Source organism: Canis lupus, chromosome 2 (genome assembly GCF_011100685.1).
Source record: "Canis lupus familiaris isolate Mischka breed German Shepherd chromosome 2, alternate assembly UU_Cfam_GSD_1.0, whole genome shotgun sequence".
Taxonomy (NCBI): domain Eukaryota; kingdom Metazoa; phylum Chordata; class Mammalia; order Carnivora; family Canidae; genus Canis; species Canis lupus.
Window position 1 is genome coordinate 80,108,131 of NC_049223.1, and position 9,856 is coordinate 80,117,986.

General features: G+C 56.8%; 1 protein-coding gene and 1 long non-coding RNA gene across 2 annotated transcripts in view; one reads left to right on the forward strand and one right to left on the reverse strand.

Annotated features, from left to right (window-relative positions):
- The window catches only part of ACTL8 (actin like 8), a 64,425-nt gene extending 63,411 nt beyond the window's left edge, over window positions 1-1,014 (reverse strand). The window contains exon 1 of the mRNA XM_038529652.1: window positions 839-1,014. The gene's annotated coding sequence lies outside the window, so the exon portion shown is untranslated. The remainder of the gene's footprint in view (window positions 1-838) is intronic.
- A 6,051-nt stretch (window positions 1,015-7,065) lies between these two features.
- Window positions 7,066-9,517, forward strand: LOC119870062. Its single transcript, XR_005355110.1, has 3 exons — window positions 7,066-7,763; window positions 8,435-8,626; window positions 9,420-9,517. It is a non-coding gene; the product is annotated as an uncharacterized LOC119870062 (long non-coding RNA).
- Window positions 9,518-9,856: the final 339 nt, after the last annotated feature.

The following is a 9,856-nucleotide window of genomic DNA, read 5'->3' on the forward strand; positions in this document are numbered from 1 at the left end:
AATAAAGAATAAAGAGAACTGTAATTAATGTAAGAATAGCAGCTAAGGGAGCGGCTACAACCCACAGAGCTGAGGTAGAGCCCCCTGAGGAAGAGACCCCACCCAGGGCTGGGGTAGAGCCCCTAAGAATGCCACCCTTCACTCCAGGAACAGCTCCTGGGGGCTTTGGTAAGACCCTCAAAGATGAGTGAGGGTCCCCCCGCCCCAACAGAGGTGAAATATCAAGAAAGAGTCCCCTAGGGCTGAGGTAAAGACCCCAAGAAAAATCCCCCCTATTCAGGGGCCAAGAGAGACCCCCCCGCAAAGAAGAGTCTCTCAGGAAGAGACCCTCCCCCACATCAGGCTGAGATAGAGTCCTCAAGAAGGATTCCCCTACCCTGGGCTGAAATTGAGCATAAAACCACCCAAAAAGAGGTTTTATGGGGGGTGAGATAGACCCCCGTCAAAGAGGAGCTCCCCCCCCCAGAGCTGAGGAAGAGCCCCCCTCACCCAGGACTGATATAGAGCCTCAAAGAAGAGAGCCCTAGGGCCGATAGAGACCTCCACACACAAAAAGAGACCCCCCCCCCACCATGAGACTGAGCTACCTCCCCCTCAAGGAGAAACTCCCACCGGGGCTGACACAGGCCCCCACTAGAGTCCCCTCCTCAGGCTGAAGAAAACTTCGCAAGGAAAAGCCCGTGAGCTGAGGAAGGGTCCCCCAAAGTACACACACTCCCTCCAGGACGGCCATCCAGACGTTGCTGAACAAGACCTGGCTGCGGCCCACCACATGGCAAGCATTTGGCCTCGTGCCACACCTGCGGAACTTGCTAGAAACCCACCCTGAGGCACTTACCAGAGATCTGCCCGTGCACCGGGGGGAAGGCGATACCACAAAAGCCGCCTCTGGTGAGACACCTCACGACAGAACCGCCTCCAGAGCGGTGCCAGGGGAGCTGCGGGCCCCGGGGAGCTGCAGGAGCCTGGGAGCAGCCCAGCCAGGAAGCAGGGCCCTGAGCTGCCGCATGGGCTCCGGGGCGCCCTCTACTGACCCAGCCCAGCAGGCTGGCGGGGGGAGGAAGCTTAAAGGGCCCAGATCCATTTCCATGCAGCGGGCAGGAAGGGTGGTCTGGAGCCTGATGGTGATCGAGGAGAAGCAGCATCCAAAGAAATACTGCTCAGCAATGAAAAAGAAGGAACCACTGATACGTGGACTCATCTTCTAGATGATTAGGTCGAATGAAAGAAGCCGGACTCAAAACCAGCACATTCTGTAAATTCCCGCTTATGTGAAGTTCAGAACAGGCCAGCTGGTTTTTAATGACAGAAATTTTAAAACAAAGTGGTGAGGGAGGTGTTTCCGTGGAAAGGGGCACTTTCTGGGGTGAGGGACATATCTTCCATCGTGAGTGGGCCAGTGGTAACACAGGTGTAGACATTTGTCTTAATATTTAAGGTTTGGGGATGCCCGGGGGACTCAGTGGTTGAGCGTCTGCCTTCGGCTCAGGGCATGATCCCAGGGTCCTGGGATCGAGTCCTGCATCAGGCCCCCCCACAGGGAGCCTGCTTCTCCCTCTGCCTGTGTCTCTGCCTCTCTCTGTGTCTCTCATGAACAAATAAATAAATAATTTTTTAAAAATATTTAAGCTCTGTGCATCTCATGGCAGATCAATTAGAACTCAATTCTTAAAAATTAGCCCCCAAAGTTTCGGTTTCAGGTCATCACTGTGTACAATCTCCGCATAGTAGATACACAAGTACGCTTGAGTAAATAAATACAGGAGCGAATCACGCACTCTGCTTTCCTCGTGTCAAACAACTTGACGGTACCCCCAATTCACTAAGCTCAGTGGTCCCTCCGCCCACCATTTGTACTCTCACTTTGGGTGGTTCCAGTTCCCCATGGTCAGGTCCGGTCTGGAAGCAGGTGACCTTCCTTCTGACATACTGTCGGGTCACTAGGAGCCTAGCACTACACCGCGGTATCGCTGTCCTGCCCCTCGCCTCCTCTCAGGCATTTTCTCAGCTCACATCACCAAAGAGGAAGGGTGAGTTCATGGAGCACCTGGCTGGCTCAGTGGTGGAGCATCTGCCTTCGGCTCAGGATGCAACCCCGGGGTCACAGGATCGAGTCTCGCTTCAGGCTCCCCACAGGGAGCCTGCTTCTCCCTCTGCCGGTGTCTCTGCCTCTCTGTGTGTCTCTCATGAATAAATAAATAAAATCCTTAAAAAAAAAAAACAGAAGAAGAAGAAGGGTGAGTTCAGCACAACTGGGTATTTTGAGAGGAAGAGAAAGACCACTCTTAACCACTTTGTCTCTGGAGTCGGACGGTGCTCGGTCCAAATCCCGACTCGGCCACTTGAGGACCGTGGGTCTCCAGCGAGACAGCGCATCACCCTGAGCCTTGCTCCACTCATCTCTAAAACAGGGAGAACCATGGTTGCCCCTTGTTGCCGGGAGACACAGTGAGTTTACCCACAGAGAAAGTGTCGCCCCATGTCCATCCCGGAGGGAGCGCTCGCCATGAGTAAAGGACGGATGTCATCAACTCTAAAAACCAAGACATAAATAAATAAATAAATAAATAAATAAATAAATAAATAAAACATAAAAACCAAGACACATTTTCACATTTGAGTGTCTCTGAAATCAGAATCTATCAATGACATCCCACGGTCTCCTCGGACGGTGCCGGTCACGACAGGGACACCAGCGCCCGTGCGAGGGCAAACCTGGTCAAAACCGTTCATGGGGGTGTCACCTCTGTGTCTTAGCAGCAAATGGCTTTCAGCGAGAATAAAATAAAAATATGAGGCGCGGAGAAAGCCTTCCTGGCACCTCCGTTGGCAGCGGCTTGTCTCTCTTAGCGGCGCGCAAATTAGCGGAGTGTCTTACCGCCCACGGTTTCTCGGATTTGATGAGACGCCCCACGGTGGTCCTCGCTGCCCGTCCTCCCTCTGCGGACGGTCGGGTTACGTGCCCTGTTCCTCCCGTCTCGCCCTCAGACGGCTAGACAGCCCTGCCCTGTCCCGTGACTGCAGAGGCTCCCGGCAGCGTGGGGCCCGGCCACGCGAGCAGCAGGACGGGGCACCTGCTCCAAACTGAAGCCTCGAGACACGTGGCAGGTTTCGGCCCGGCCATGGCAGCCGCCCCCCTGGTGCAAGAGGAGCAGGGGACGGTATAGCCCAAGCTGCAGCCTGGAGCAGAGCCCCCCCGGCTGACCCAACCACTGTGAGCAAGGGGCCTCGGTGCTTGTGAGCCCGAGTTTTGGGGGTGCTATCGGACGTAGTAGCTAGTCCATCCACTAAACTGGGCCTCGAGGACAGGCCCCGAGCTCCGTTACCTCTGAATCTCCGTATCCCTACCGCTCCCTGGACACAGCAGGTGGAGAGGGCGCTCAGAGAGATGCTCAGAGATGGAGAAGGCCGGCCCGGGAGTCAGGCGGACCTGGCTTCAAGCCTCCGCTCTGCTACTTCCTCAGCCTCAGTGTCCTCACCTGTGAAATGGGCTCTAATCACAGGAGCAAGGGAGGGACAGCGACGGGGGTGCAGGGGCTCCGCTCGGTGCCTTGTGCTTCCGGGCGCTCAGGACACCCCTGAGTAGGTGCTTGTGAGTGAACATGTGACCGGGACCCCCGCGACCCCCTTCTGCACTCCAGAACCTGCCAGAAAACTTCCTTCCAGATGTTCCTGGCGCATGGCGGGCAGGATCTGGCGGGATAGAAGGGCTGGCAGGAGCCAGGGGAGGCCGTTGCCAAGCTGCTCCAGCGGTTCGCCCCCTCCCATGCCCAGAGGCCCCCCTTTTGCCAATTCTATTTCCATCCCACTTGGCATCCGAGTGCCTGGCTGGTGCCAGGCTCGAATTTGGAGGATTCTGTGCTCCCCCAGAATTTTCTGCCCCATTTACTCCCTGTGATAAAGGCAAGAGTGGGGAGCCCAGGGGGTGAAGGGCTGCCTGTCGGATCTGTGCGCGGGTTGGGGAGGGCCGGCTCTCCTGGCGGCAGATCGGCTAGCCACAGGGACAGGACCCCTCTGGACCAGCGTGTCCCAGGTCACCCCCCCACAGGCCCCGCCCTGGGACAGTGATCAGCGAGGAGCCCCCGATTCCTGCACTGACTCTGTCACAGCCTGCTTGTGACCCCAGGCTGACCCCTTAACCTCTCTGTATCTCCATTCATCTTGTCTCTGCAATGGATGTATCTGGAACGTCTCCACGGTTCAGGTCAGAGACCCTCCCCCTCTGGAGTCTGGGGGCTCTGGGGACCGCCTCCCAGGAGCTGTGGAGTAGCAGCGACCAGGGTCCAGGCCCTCGGAGCAGGTGCCCCTGGAGGAGCGGTCTGGTGGGTCCTGAGAGCCCCGAGAGCCCCGTGCTTCCTGACATGTGCGGTTCGGGGGCTTCCCTCCCACCCAGACCCTCCTGACAGCTCTGCACCAAAGAAGCCCCAACGGGGCCACAGCCAGGGAAGCAGACCCCAGTAGACCTTCCCCCTGAACTTGTCCTTCTGTGGCTTCAGGGGTGCCCGGGTTCCTGGCTTCCCCCAGCCCTGCTCATTAACTAGTCCCTTGTTGCCATGGTTTTCTGAGCCTTCCTCAAACAGCAAGCCCAGAAACAAGCAGCAAATCAGATAATCAACGAGTCTTGGGCTGAAGGGGCCCCAGAGGTGGCCTACACACACACACACACACACACACACTACACACATACATGTGCACACAAACGAGTATGCACACGTGTGCACTTGCAAGCACACATCCACACATGCACCCACACATGTATTGCACCTCCATGCACATGAATCACGTGTGCATGTTTGCAGAGACATATACGTGTATTGTGCATATGGACGCATGCATGCGCACTGACATACACATAGATATACATACACATATGCACACACACATGCACACACGTGTGCATACACACTGGTCCTGTGCCTCAGCCCCTCACCACCCCACGCCTGCCATGGCTGCGCCCTCCCCCGGAAGCCCAGTCACTGTCACCACCACTATCCCATTTTCTGCCCCTCCCCCCTCTGACTCTGTTTCCCTCCTGGCAAATCCTTCGGTGCCCACCAAGGTCAGCAAGGTTCAGGAGGCACAGATGGTTACGACCGGGCAGCTGGGAACCACGGGAGGATTAACCCGGTCACACCCCTGCTAGGTGACCCTGGAGGCTGTCAATGATATTCTTATTTATACTGTCACCACTTTGTCACATTTCTTGCGGCCTTCAACACGCACCATATACTATGTGGAGTGCTTCCCTGAATTCATCCTCACAGCAAACCCACAGACAGATATTGTCATCCCCAGATGTTATTTATCCACTACTGGGTACCAAGTTACCCCAAAACTTAGCGGCCCTAAATGACAACGCTTGTCATCTTGTGCAGTGTAAGAGGGTCAGGAACCCGGGAGTGGCTTAGCTGGGCAGCTCTGGGTCTCCCACAAGGTCCCAGCAGGCAGTGGCCAGGGCTGCTGTGGAAGACCCGCCTGGGGCTGGAGCATCCACTTGCAAGCTTGTCCACATGCCTGTTGGAGGCCTCCGTTCCCCACCACCTGGTCTCTCCATGGGCAGCCTGAGTGGTCTCAGGACACAGCAGCCGTCTTCCCCCAGAGCTGCCCATCAAAGGGAGGGAGAGAGAGGACAAGAGAGAGAGAGGACCCAAGACCGGAACTGCAGCATCCTATATAACCTCGTCTCCCAGCCTCACCAGGGGACGCCGTCCCTTCTGCTGTATTGTGTTGGTCACACAGTCTGAGCCCAGTACAGCCGACAAAGGCTGTAAACACCGGGCCGTGGGGACCATGGGGGGCCGTCATGGAAACCGGCTCTCACACCCCATCTTACAGATGAGAGATTCAGATGAAGTGACTGGCCCGGCGTCACACAGCTAGTGAGTGACAAGTGGGTGTCTGGAGGCAGGACGGTCCAACGCCCACATGCACATCCTTCGCTCTGTGGCTTCTCCTCCCTCTGGCATATTAACATTTCCCCAAATGTTAGAGGGGTGAGAAGTCAGACTGGATGCTCTTTAAGGGCTCGTCCATTTAGAAAGTTCAAAGCCTTCGTTAGCAAGGTACAGAGTGGGACCTGAATCTGCCTCCTGACTTCCAACCGCCAGGTCTCGTCCACGTCAACACAGCGGCCTTCGGCCCAGTCTCAGACCACATCCGGGTCTCGGTTGCCTCTTCTGGAGAATGGAAGGAAGGGGGGTAGGGAGGCACAGACAAGACCTAATGATGGTGCCAAGCAGGAAGCAGGTGAGGACAGGGATGATAAGGAGGGCGGTGGTGCCAGGGAGAAAGACAACGAGGACAAAATGATGGCAGTGGTCGTGGGAGTGATGATGAGCAGAGACACTTCCCTGGAGCACGTCCTACGGAGCTGAGAGCTTACATTTCCCTCGTCCAGCAGCAAGGGCACCACGTTCACGCCAGCTAGACATCCCGAGTCTGGCCCCCGCCCCAAGGGATGGGCATGCACAGGTGAGTCTCAGAAGCGTGCAAACTTCTCAGAACCAAGAGCTAGCACAGCCGTCCGGAAGGGGAAGGATCATCCTTGCCCCCACTTTGCAGGTAAAGAAATGGAGAACTTCCAGCCAACGGGAACTGAGCCAGAACAGAGGTCTCCATCCTCACCCCGACCCTTCCCGCTCCGGCCCCTGGGTGAGGGGAGGTTACAGCCTGAGAGCCTGGTCCCTCGCCTCCTCCATCAGGCCTGGTCCATCCCTCCTCCATCAGTCTAACCTCCTGACGCTCACAGCTTTGTCCCACCCCCACCCCCTCCCCACCCTCGCAGGGTTGTCAGCGGGTACATCAGAGGCGAGGAAGCCTGTCTGGTGAACACTGACCTTGTTCCAAATTACTCCCGGGGAAGGACACTCAGAATCAAGAGACAGCATTCGGCACAACAGCACACAAACAGTTCAGAAAGAGGGGGAAAAATTAAGTCTTTGAAATAACATTAATCATGATAATGCTTTGCTGGTTCCCTCCCTTGGTGTTTGCGGATGTTCTTTCTCGAGGTAGTTTTAACCCCGGAGGGTCCAGGCTCTCCCAGAGTCCCCAGGGCCACGTTCTCTCCCTCCCTCGGCCAAGAAGCTCTGCTGGTGCCGTCGTCGCCCACCTCCTAGCGACCTTCCTGGGTCCGGGTGTCCCTCCAAGGCAAGGTCAGAACTCAGAGGCTGTAATCGGGCCTTGGACGCCCGGATCGTCCTGGTCTGCCTCATTCTACAACTGAGAATCCGGTGTCCCGGAGGCCGCCTCTGTCCTGGGCAGACGGCACGGGGTAGCCACCCCCAGCCCGATGGCTGGCACGCGGTACTGTGGACGGGATGGTGCCCCCCACCCCATCACATGTTGAAGCCCGAACCCTGATGGGGCTGCACTGGGAGATGGGACTTTAAGCAGGTAATCAAGGTTAAATGCAGTCCTAAGGATGGGCCCTGATCCTCAGGACGGGTGTGCTCGTAAGAAGAGGAAGAGACACCAGGAGTAGAGTCCACGTGATTACAAGGGGAGAAGGTGGCCCTCTGCGAGCCCGGGAGACAGAGCTCGAGAGGCAACAACCCCGCTGGCACCTCGACCTTGGACGTCCAGCTGCCAGAACTGAGAGAAATAAGCGGTATTTTGTTACGGCTGCCTGAGCGCACGAATATACACGGAGAAAAATAGAATCGTAGCCAAAGCCGACACTTAGCAGCCCTCGCGGTGGGCCCAGCGCGGTTCTAAATCTCTACACGTGTCAGCTGATGTCATCTTCACAAAGAGCCCATGAGGTAAGTACCACGTCATCCCCACATCATAGGGAAGGAAACGGCAGTTCCGAGTTTCAGGGACTTTCCCCAAAGACTCACAGCTCAGAAAGCTCAGCTCTGGGATTTGAACCCCTGTCGGGCCCAGTGCAGAACTTGACTCTTCCCTGCGAGCCCGGGGAAATTGAAAAATTGCCCGATTTCCAAATGCTGGCTGCTAATTAAGGAAAAAATAATATTTATGGGCATGAACAAAAGTGTCTAACTCTCAGCTGCCAGCCTGTAATTGCTGCTCGCGGAGGATTTCAGCAAGTCAGAATTAAAATTTTGTCCACTGCCGCTGCCGCCGCTGCCGCCGCCACCGCCACACAACTACCTCTGCTCCCCGGTGGGAGCGTGGCTCATCCAGCAGTGGGGTCAAGAGATGTGGCCAAGCAGAGGACACGGGAGCCCTGTGGGAATTCGGAGGCTGCAGCCTCCAAGCCCTCATTTCGTAACTGGCACCGCTGTGCTCAGAGAGGTCAAATGGATCACTGAGGTCACACAGCAGGCTAATGACAGGGCCAGCGAGGCCTGCTCACTGGTCACCCGTCAAATTGAGGACAAAGGGGGCTCTTGAGCAGCTTCTCTTCGTTCATTTTCTCTATGTCTCTGAGTATGGTTTTCTTATTTCTTTTTTTTTTTTTTTTTTTGAGTATGGCTTTCCATCCATTTGCCTGGCTGTCCATCTATCCGTCCAACCATCCATCCATCCGTCCGTCCCCTCAGCCGGCCAGTCAGCCTGGTGCGAGGCCTGCCTGTGGCCTCCCTGAAATCAGGGGCTTTGCCTCACCCGTGTTTGTGTTCCTACCTGCCACCCAGCTCCAGGGTTCACAGTATCACCCCAGGTAACCCTGTCCCGGCTGTACCATTGGACAAGGCACCTCACATCTCCAGGCCGTAGATTCTCCATCTATAAAACTGAGGGCATAACAGCACCTACCTCCCAGTGTCCTGAGGAAGAGGCGAAGGGGGCACACAGCAGGGGCAGGAGAACAGCCAACTGTGACCACCAGCCAGGACCAGGGGCGGGCGCCCATGCCCACTGCCTACCTTGTGCTCCCCGAGGGATGGGGCAGTCAGGGGGGAAGCCTTGCTGCCGGGGGGCGGGGTGCTGAAGAGGGGACAGGAGGTGAGGGGTGCAGGAGAGGGGATGGGAGGGGAGGGGCTTCTGGAGAAGGGACGGGAGGTGATGGGTGCAAGAGAGGGGACGGGAGGGGAGGGGTGCAGGAGAGGGGACAGGAGGTGAGGGGTGCAGAAGTGGGGAGAGGAGGTGAGGGGCGGTGGCTGGTGGTCCTAGAGAAAGGAATGCAGAACAAAGCAGCAGGGAGCTGAGGTGAGATTGTCCCACAGGACACAGAGGGACAAGGGTCAAAGGCTGGTCCCAGAGGCCGGAGTGCTAAGGGTCGGGGAGAGGGGGTGGTGTGGACCCTCAGTGTCCTCTCGGGACCGCACAGGCTCGGGGTCGGGGCGGGGGTGGGAGGGGTAGGCCCCGGCCCAGCATCCAGAACCATGCGGGGCTGCACTGGCTTCTCCATCACCAGCTTCTACGAAAATTCAACCGTGACGTGAACTTGCGCTCCATGGTTGTTATTGGGTTTTAATTACACCTCCTTTTTATTTTTTTATTTTTTAACTAAGGACCAAATTGGACCCAGCCACCCTGAAATTCATCTGTGTCGTCACTTGGAGCAGAGAAAACCTGGCCATCTGCTCCGGGCTTCGGGGAAGGAGCAGCGTGAATGGGGGGGGCGGGGGGCAGCGGGGGGGGGGCAGCGGGGGGGTGAGGGCCCCCGCTCAGTGCTTCTGCCCCTCACACTCCCCGGGGAGAAGCCCCTCCCTGGGCACCTGCAACAGCTTCTTTTTTCCTGCGGCCGCTCCAAGCACCTCCAGGAGCTGGGCCCTGGCTGTGCACTAGGGACACAGCCCAGAACAAGTCGGTCAGGCTTCTTGTCTGGGGGGGATTGGCCATCTGTCTTACTCACTGAGAATCTTAATATTCTAGAAGAGGGAAAAAAAAAAAAAAAAAAGGATGGACTGTTTATAGCGGGGGTTTTCTCTGGGCCTATCAGCCCGAG